Here is a 9,766-nt window from a genome sequence, read left to right on the forward strand (position 1 = left end):
CTGCCGCACTCATGAACTCACAGCAGCTGTGGTTGCCTGCACAAGATCAAGCCAGTCAACATTCTAGCATGGGTGGGGAAGGGGAGCGAAGCCACCGCCCCTAACTAACAGTTGATGACTGCCAGGGGACAACAGGTTTTCTTCTCTACACTGCTTCCTTAAAAACATAAAGAATATCTTTTATTTATTCTTCGACAGTTTTATACATGTAAGCAATGTGTCTTGATTGTATCCACTCAGTTTGTTTCTTAAAAATATTTTATTTATTATTTTTATTTTATGCGTATGAGTGTATTGCCTGCATGTGTGCAAGTGCACCTGTGTCTTGCAATGACTGCAGAGATCAGAAGAGGGTGTTGTATCCCCTGGAACTGGAGTTCCAAACGGTTGTTAACCACTATGTGGGTGCTGGGAACTATACCCAAGTCCTCTGCAATAGCAGCCAGAGCTCTTAACCACTGAGCCATCTCTCCAGCCCCTCAGTCCGTTTTCTTTAAGGATGTGGGCCCTGGTAGGTTGACCACGCTCTGGTGGATGGCCCACACCTATGTGTATCTAGGCAGCACAATTTGGACTCAGTGGATTGTTAAGAAAAGGAAAAGCAGAGGACAAGTTGGAAGGGGGCTGGAGAGATCTGGGAGGAGTTAGAGAGAGGAATGAGGGAGTGAATATGTCCAAAATATACTGTGCGCACATATGAACTTCTCAAAGAATTAATAAAAATATTATATTAAAAATAAAAATTGAATTACAGTAAAATCTATATTGCATATGACTTTCCATGTTAACCCTTTGTGAGTATGAAGTGCAGAATTAAATGCAGCCGTTTGGCTGTGCGACCACCACTTCTGTCCATCTCTGAAGCTGTTTCATCTTGCCAAACTGAACCTCTGTATCTACTAAGCAATAACCCCTCTCCGTCCTTTCCTCTCAGCCTCCGGCAACCACGACTGTACTTTCCCTCTTTGCGAATCTGACTGCTATAAGTACCTCATTTGAATGGAATCAAGATCTCTGCCCCTTCACGTCTGTTGCATTGCATTTGGCCGGCTCTCTCCTAGATTGCAGCTTTTCTGTTCAGACAGCACCACCACTGTGGCCTAGAGTCTTCCAAATCCCTAGAAGACCATTCATCATGTAGCCTTGTGCAAAGTAGAAATCACCCTCACCCAAGTATGAGGGACAGTCATGAGCCTTTTGGGGGGTCCACACCATGATTTCTCAGACATAGTTGCTGAGCCCTATTTGTCCTTTCCAAGGTTCTAGGATTTTCCAATGCCTATTAAATCTTCTGCAACAATCAATTCAAATACACAAGTTTGGCCATTCAAATTACTTTTTCCAAAAGTACTTTAAAATGCATTAAGTTATTAATTGCCTGCTGGCACTTTAATCAAATGGGAAAATTGACATAGTCAGAGGCATGTATTTTTGTGGAAAGAAAATTTATTTAAGAAGAAACAGCAGCTCTTACTGCTTAATTTAAACTGAGAAAACTGTGGAAAATCAACTGCTATGGAAAATTAATAAAACATTTCCAGCTGCAAACAGTGACTAATTGTACAAGATGAAGACTGCCCAGAATTAATAACGTGCAGTCTTCTGTGTGAAGAACCCCCTACCACTTCAATTTACTGGGAGATTAAATTACTTCTAAGTTTGCCATATTAAAACAGAACATGAATAAAACGTTAGCGAACGCACATCTATTATTTACTGTCTGTGATATGGATATAATTATTTCAAAACAACTACAATGTGACGTGACCAGTAATATTTAAATGACTCTTTTAGCAAGAGGATCTACTCAACAATTTTTTTTATAGGAAAGAAAGACCTTCCCTTATTTCTAAAATAATAAAATGATGCCTAGTGGACTTCTACAGATAGTGTGTCCCTGTCCCGGTGGACTGGGTGGCGCTCACTGCCCAGCTTATGCATCTCTGTGCATCAGATACTGCTTAGGGAAGCCTGTGCAGCTGAAAATCTTAGCTTATTTCTGAGCTCTGATGGTAAATGGAAGCCAATCCCACTGCCCTCAGAAAATCAAGGTAGATTCTTAAAGAAAGGCATCTTGTAGTGTCTGATGTGGCTCTGAGCTCATGAACCTCACCTGTATGGGAGGTGAAAGGCAGGACCAGAGGAAATGGGGTTCATTGGCAAGGGGTGTACATTGGCAAAGACCCTGTGAACCTTTCGGGAATGTCCTCCCTACCTTGCTCAAAACATTACAGCCTCTCATAGGCCCTTGGTTTCTTCATCAATAACATGCGGATTAAATAACCAACACCTTTTGTTCCTCTTCTATCTTTATTTCTGATGTTGGATTATTTTCATGCCCCAAGAGCTACCAGGAGGTCTGTGGGCTTTCCTAATGTATTGATACCCCTGGAGATTCTGAGAAGCAAGATGTGCCAAGAGGCTACCATTCAATGACAGCACAGACCAGGAAGACAGACCAAAAAAAGAAATTCAGAAAACTAACTTGAAGTTCAAAGAAATTGAGGTTTTTGGTTTGTTTACTTTGTTTGTTTGCCTTTAAAAGTTTAGCATTAAAGCTGAGGAGATCAAGAACGAAGAGACCGACTTGATGTATGTGTTGAGGAGACATATCAAGATAGAGCTTTTCCCAGCAGAGAGGTACTGCCACCTTCAGCCGCTGATCCTTTAACTCACACACACAGAGGGTACACTGAGCCTTTCGCTGTTTGATATTGCCAGCAAGAAGGTCTGAGCATTGGCCTGGAGGGAATAAAGGCATGTAGTTCAGTAGTTCAGAAATGCAGAGGCTTAACCTGAAATCTAACTGGTTTGGGCTTTACCACAGAATTTATCTGGACACATCATTCAATTTCTAGGTTTTAAATGTAATTCTAAATAAGATCTGGCCACACAGCTCTCTACCATGTGACATACAGAAGCTTTATCTGCCAGTAAATGCCATTCAGGCTTACCGCTGTGGAGTAAGTTGTGTAAACCCGGGCATTCTTTGAGGCCCTAAAGAACATGACTCTCAGAGGAGCAAAGGCAAGACCTGCCATCTCCTGCCGTTGCTCTGGGGAGAAATCATTGAGGTTGTTCCTCTCTGTTTGGGTTCATTTCTGTTTTACCTTTTTAGAAACGCAGAAAGCTTGTTTTAGCAGTCCAAGCCTTATCCATAGACTAGCTAACAACCATCAGTAACTCCAATTCCAGGGGATCTGACACCCTCTTCTGGCCTCTGCAGGCATTGCACACACATGGTACACTTACAAGCAGGAAAAACACTCACAAACACTAAAACAAAAATAAAAAAAAAAAACAAATAAAAGAACTGCCTTTGCTAGGCTTAATGCTTCCTTCAGGCTGCCAACTACGTGGTCAACACCCCATCCTCAAATGCAGTCTTTCTTTCCACCATGAAATCCTGACCATTCTAGCTTCTAGGAGGCCATGCATACCATTTTCCTTTCCCTCTGCTTTTGGGCCATTCTTAGGACTGCCTTAAAATATTCTCTTAATTATATTTATTTATTTATTTGTGTGGGAGTATATACCCAGACATACATATAAAGGTCAGAGGAAAACTTGTGGGAGTCACTTTTCTCCTTTCATTATGTGGGTAGTAGGATTCAACCAAAGTCCTCAGGCTTGGCAACAAGTGCCTTTACCTTGCTGAGCCATCTCATCAACCCCCAAGTCTGCTTTTTAATACCCATCTCCTTCCTGAGACCACAGCACTTATCACCTCTGGTGTAATACATGTTTTTGTTTATTACCTCTTTCTGTACAACTGGACTACAACCCCTATGAGGGCAGGGAATTCGGAGTCCTGCTCATGTGGTCCAATGCAGGGATTCTTGTTTGTAGAGTATTTTAAATTAATATAATGAGTGCCTGTCTCACATCGGGATTAGTGTCTAAAGTCATCTTCAAAGAAGAAATCTCATATAGTGAAAAATCAGCCTTAAAAATCCCTTGGATTCAACATATCAATTTCAGGATAGGCCCAAGCTGTTTGATCTCCCTCTCAGGTCTGGCAAAGGACTTGCTATTTCTTTGAATACTAGATGAACTCATAATCTTGATTTAGGAACCAGGATGTACACAAATGTGCACTTTAAAACAGCACTAGCCTCACACCTGGCATGGTAACTCTTGAGCATGTTGAGGGGAAAATACCCGGACTTCTCAGCTGTCAGCTGTGATTTCTCTGAGTTCTTAGAATTCAGTTTGCTGATGTAAACTTTGCTTCTAGATCACTGTATGAGGACAGAGTCTTCTTTCTGGTTGGACACTACAATCACGGGTGGAACTTTAAAAACTATACAAGACCCCACTCTAAACTTACTCTAAAAGCCTCTATAGGGATGGAATCCAAGTCTCTTTGTCTTTATTTTTTCAATTTCAACAGCATAGCCGATGCATAGGAAGTGGGAGACACTGCTGGGCCCTTGATTCTGTTTTTACTATCACAGATGGATTTGACATCACTGGACTTTATTGGTTTCTGGACACATCCTATGTCAAAAAGGGTTCATGTTTTATGAAACCCAGTTCTTTCTTTTAAATTTAAATTTATTTTAAAAAAAAATTTTTATGTGTATGGGTGTATTGCCTGCGTGTAGGTAAGTGCACCCATGTTGTGCAATGCCCGCAGAGAACAGAAGAGGCTGTTGGATCCCCTGGAACCAGAGTTACAGACAGTTGTTAGCTGCCATGTGGATGCTGGGATTCTAACCCAGGTCTTCTGCAAGAACAATCACTGTTCTTAACTGCTGAGCTATCTCTCCAGCTCCAAAATCCAGTTCTTATTCTTCTATATTTCTGTGGGGCCCACTGAGTGCATCACTGGCCCCTTCTCTATCACATCCTCTCTCCTAACCCATCAGCACTTGAAGACTGGCCATGGGCAGGGAGAGTCAGTCCAAGCAATGCAGACCTCAGAAGTACCCTTTTGGAATAAACACTAGTTCTTTCCTCTTATTCCTCCAATTACAACTTGTGTTCCATTTCCTTTTAGAAACTAGTTTGGGGGCTAGAGAGATGGTTCAGTAGTTAAGAGCACTTGCTGCTCTTGAAAAAGACCTGGATTCAATTCCATGCACCCATATCAGGTGGCTTACAATTGCCTATAACTCCAGTTTCAGGGAATATAACACCCTTTTCTGGCCTCAGTGGGCACCTGCACACACACAGTGCACATGTATATATGCTCAGGTATATGCACACACATATACATTAAATACACCTAAAAAACAAGTTTCATAAGTCAACCCTGCTTTTACAGGATGAATGTTAACCGCCTGCTCCAATTTCATGTATTGAAATTCTAACACCCCAGTACCTCAGAATGAGACTGTTTTTGGAGATAGGGTATTTAAAGAGGTGTTTAAGTCAAAATGACACCATTAGAGTGGGCCGTAATCTAACATGGTTGGTGTTCTTATAAGTGGAAATTTGGTTACACAGAGGAACCCAGGATGAATATCACAGACCAAGACCTTGAGAGATACAGTGAGAGGGCATTGCTAAGGTAAGGAAAAGCACACCTGACCTGCTCCCACCTTGATCTTGGATTTTTGGCCACTGCAACTGTGAGAGACTAGATTTCTGCTGTATAAGTCATCCTGTCTGTGACATCTCATTACAGCAGCTCTAGCAACCTAAAGCAATTGTCGGGATGTTAAAACCAACTACTAAGTAGTTGTCTCTAAATTGTACTATGTCAAAGTATAAACCATGGGCTTTGGCCCCAAGAAGCTTGCCAAGCCATGCCTCTGCAGGGGGACTCTATTTTTTAGGGTTTATCCTGATCATTTCCCACTTGACCCTCTAGACCCATCCTCTATCCCTCAGCACCCCGAGGCTGACCCCAGAAGGCTCAATTACCTCAGTCCTCTGGCTTCCAGATAAGTGAGAGATTGGATCCCAAAGAGACAATTAGGTTATTTATTTCAGCCTCTCCCCAGGAGGGCCAGATCTTGTCCATATCTAGGCCCCTTCCTAGCCAAAGTGCCTCGAAGCTCTCTTGTCTCTGCTCCTGTTCTCTCTCTCTCTCTCTCTCTCTCTCTCTCTCTCTCTCTCTCTCTCCCCTCAGGCCTGCTACTCCTGACTCCCAAGTAATTCTCTCCTGTGTTAATCTCAACTCAACCATTTATACATAATCTCTTATTTGAGTTCTTTTCTATTTCTCTCTTTGGATGGACTTTTGTTGTTGCTACAACACTGACTAACACAGACAAGCAGCACAGCATCATAAGATGAGTGGTGTCCTGAAAGGCTGTGCGACCCTGAGCAAGTTTATATCACTGATGTTGTTTCCCCACTTATAAAATGGGATGGACTTTTGTTGTTGCTACAACACTGACTAACACAGACAAGCGGCACAGCATCATAAGATGAGTGGTGTCCTGAAAGGCTGTGCGACCCTGAGCAAGTTTATATCACTGATGTTGTTTCCCCACTTATAAAATGGGGAAAAATACCACTTTTTTCACAGCACTGGTGAGAGTGGTCTCTCATCAACAACAGATAGGAAAAACAGCACCTCAAGGAAATGAATTCATCCAGCAACCAGTGAGCTTGGATAAGACCTCAGGTTCTCAATGAGAATTACAAGTCTCAGGTTTTTGTCCCAGTAGACTCTGACCTACGGAAACCCTGAGAGAATATGTTTCTGTCATTTTAAACCACTAAGTCTGTTATAACTTTGTTTTAAGCAATAGAAAACAAATATATTTTCCAGTCTCCGTGTTAGCAAGTTCTTTTTCCAACTATAAGAAGATGCATTATGGTCCAGAATTTCAAATGACACATTCCCTACCCCCTATATATCAAGCTCACTTACCCTGAATGTTCATCCTGCAGGAACAAGATTCAAACAATGTTAAATAACAGTAACTACACAACCAGCTTCTGCCTGTGCTGGGAAACAGAACAGTCCCCCAGTCATTGGCCAGAAGGATAAACAAGTGAAAGAAACAACACAGAAGATCTCTGACTCCCACTAAAATGTTAGGAGGCCTGCTTAGTTCAAAAATGAGAATGAAAGGCTTTGGGAAACTTGACAGTTCAAGACAGGAAAGAGAAGGCTTGCCAGGAGGCGAATGAACTGGTGCGTTTGTTCCTATCAAACTATCCATGTCTCTAAGCCGCCATGCTGTCTTCTGAAGGGCCAACAGGGCCAACAGTTCAGATGTCAAAGAAGCAGTCCGGTAACATAAAGCATCCAGTGAATATTATCTAGGAGAGATATGTCTGAAAATAAAAAGGAACTTAAATAATACCTATTTTGGCAGAATAGAACAAATTTAACCATGGAAATTCAGTTTATTTAAGGAGCTTTCGAATGCCCGTATTTATAAGGGCTGTAATTTATGAAACAGGAATCTTGTTTTGGTTGCACTTATGAAAAAGTGTGTACCTCAGATAGATTTTCATCATTTGGGTGAATTTTTTTTTTAAATGTGTATGAGTGTTTTGCCTATATGTATGCAAGTGCACCTTGTGTAGGTAGCAGTCAGAAGAGGGCATTGAATCCCCCAGAACTGGAGTTAGGGATGGTTGTTAGGTGCTGGGAACCAAACCTGGGTCCTCTGTAAGAACAGTCAGTCCTTTTAACCACGGAGCCACCTCTCCAGCCCCTTGGGTAGATTTTTAAAATATTTCTTAAACATTCCCTCTGGGCCTACCTTTTCCTACTCTGTGCACATTGGATCCTGTTTATATTTACTGACCAGAGTCTTCAAACCCTCTGTCTGATCCCAGCTTTCTCTCCCTTGAAAGCACTAAGAATCATGTTGGTGCATCAGTTTCTACTAGAGCCAATCACCTGTCGTGTCTGGATCATGGCTCATAAGCAGATTGCCCTTAACCCTATAATCATGAAATGTATATCTCCAAGACGAATGGAGCCAGTAACTGAAAGCTTAGGAACTCAAGGAACATAACAACACATCATAGGTATTGAGTGGACTCGTAAGAGCAACCTCATTGTTACTTGAGGGCCAGACCTCAAGGTCTATGTCTGATGTCAGAAAGATGTCGTCTGAAGCTAGCCCTGATAATCCTGAGGATTTAATCAGGCAGCCACTTTTGCAAAGCGGTTCCCACTAAAGAACAAGTTCACTGTGGGGAGTGGAACTCAGCTCATTTCTGTTTGCTACTTCAAGTCTGAAAATGACTGATGTCCTTAATAATGTCCATTATCCCCATCCTGGACTGGCATTCCAACAACATTCTGCTGGCTGCAGACTCTCATGACTTCAAATGCAGAGTGTCTTCTCCCTACACTAAAGAAGTGGATGAGAAGCAGGTCAGCAGCAGTAGGGTGGCAAGATGCCTTTTGGTCAGCTGATGTCAGAGCTTGATAGCAGGGACATAGGTGTTGGGCCATGGTCAGAGTCTCTGCCAGCCATCTGGCCAGGGTCAGCTATGACAACACTGTGTCTATTGCTGAGGCCTCAAAAAGCATGAACATCTCACCTCTGAAAACCAAGTGCCTGCGGCTCCTTAGAGAACATTGTGATAGGTTCTGGCCACAACTGCTACCCAAAACTCTTTAGAATGAGTGTAGCTTGCTGACCTCTGTCTCCAAACTAGTCATTCCAAAACAGAGTATCTAGCACAATCGGTCTGCCCAGGTATGCTTCCAAATCATGGACTGCAACACAGCCTTGGAGATGCCCCAGAATAGCATCACTCAAGTGTCTATTTATGAGGTAGACATGCAAGATTGTCACGAAGTTTGCACTATTGGTATCGATGGAGTCATGACAATTTAGGTTTTCAAGATCCTAGAGTCTAAAACGCATGGCCTCCAGACAGCATGAACACAAGGGAGCCTCTGCCGACCAGCAAGAGGGTTTGGGTTGACCAGGCTCTGTGCTTAGCATAGTAGTGAGGAACACTGGCCCCATGGAGACACCGTAATCACAGATAAAGCAAACAGTGTGTGTTTGTTTAAGTATAATTGGTGACAATGTCAGTTTAATAGGCAACCATGGTTCTTTGTTTTCTTGGTTTGATTTTGCAATCTTGTTTCATTTTTGACCAAAGTTTCTCTATAAGTAGTTTATTATGAAAAACTGTCACACTATGACTTAAAGGAAAGGATGATGGAGGTATGTAAAGGTGTCTGATAGAAAATTAAATAAAAATCATTAATATGAAAAATATTTCTTATACACATTTAAAAGATTCAAAATTCTTTCTTGACTCCTTGTTTCTCAGCTGCTCTATGGAATAGTATATAGAAGTGAGTTTTGCAATACGGAGCTAAGGTCTTTGTTAAATCATGGTGCTAATTATTACCATAGGTCAGATGCGATAAGAAGCCACAAATACATTAGTAATGGCAAAGATCTAAGCAGCTAATATGGCATACATGCATGGATGTCCCCTTACAAAGATATCATCACATTTCCATAATTAAGTGTGTCGTATTAATTGCATGGCCCTTTCACAAAACCTTGCAAAAAACAATCTCACCACGAACTTTTCCTCTTGATATCAGATTAGAAGTGATTGTATAATTGTATTACCTGTATAATTAAATACGAATTTGGTAGCCTCAGAACTGTGCACAATAGCATGGTTTCATTTTCTAATAGAATTACCCTGCCTTTGGTGTAGAGTATTTTGCTAAGCAATGGAGATCTAATTATTTAGTGACATGGCATTAATTCCTCAGAGAGAAGGCTTAGATTTAAAATGAATCGCAGAATTTAAAAATTTTTTTTTTCTTTTTTTTAAAAACTGGGATCCAAATCACAGGATTTAGCAA

General features: G+C 41.6%; 1 pseudogene; it reads left to right on the forward strand.

Moving 5' to 3' along the window:
- Positions 1–7,748: 7,748 nt before the first annotated feature.
- On the forward strand, positions 7,749–8,813 carry LOC115071428 (annotated as a pseudogene).
- Positions 8,814–9,766: the final 953 nt, after the last annotated feature.

Source organism: Nannospalax galili, unplaced genomic scaffold (genome assembly GCF_000622305.1).
Source record: "Nannospalax galili isolate Female #2095 unplaced genomic scaffold, S.galili_v1.0 scaffold336, whole genome shotgun sequence".
Classification (NCBI taxonomy): domain Eukaryota; kingdom Metazoa; phylum Chordata; class Mammalia; order Rodentia; family Spalacidae; genus Nannospalax; species Nannospalax galili.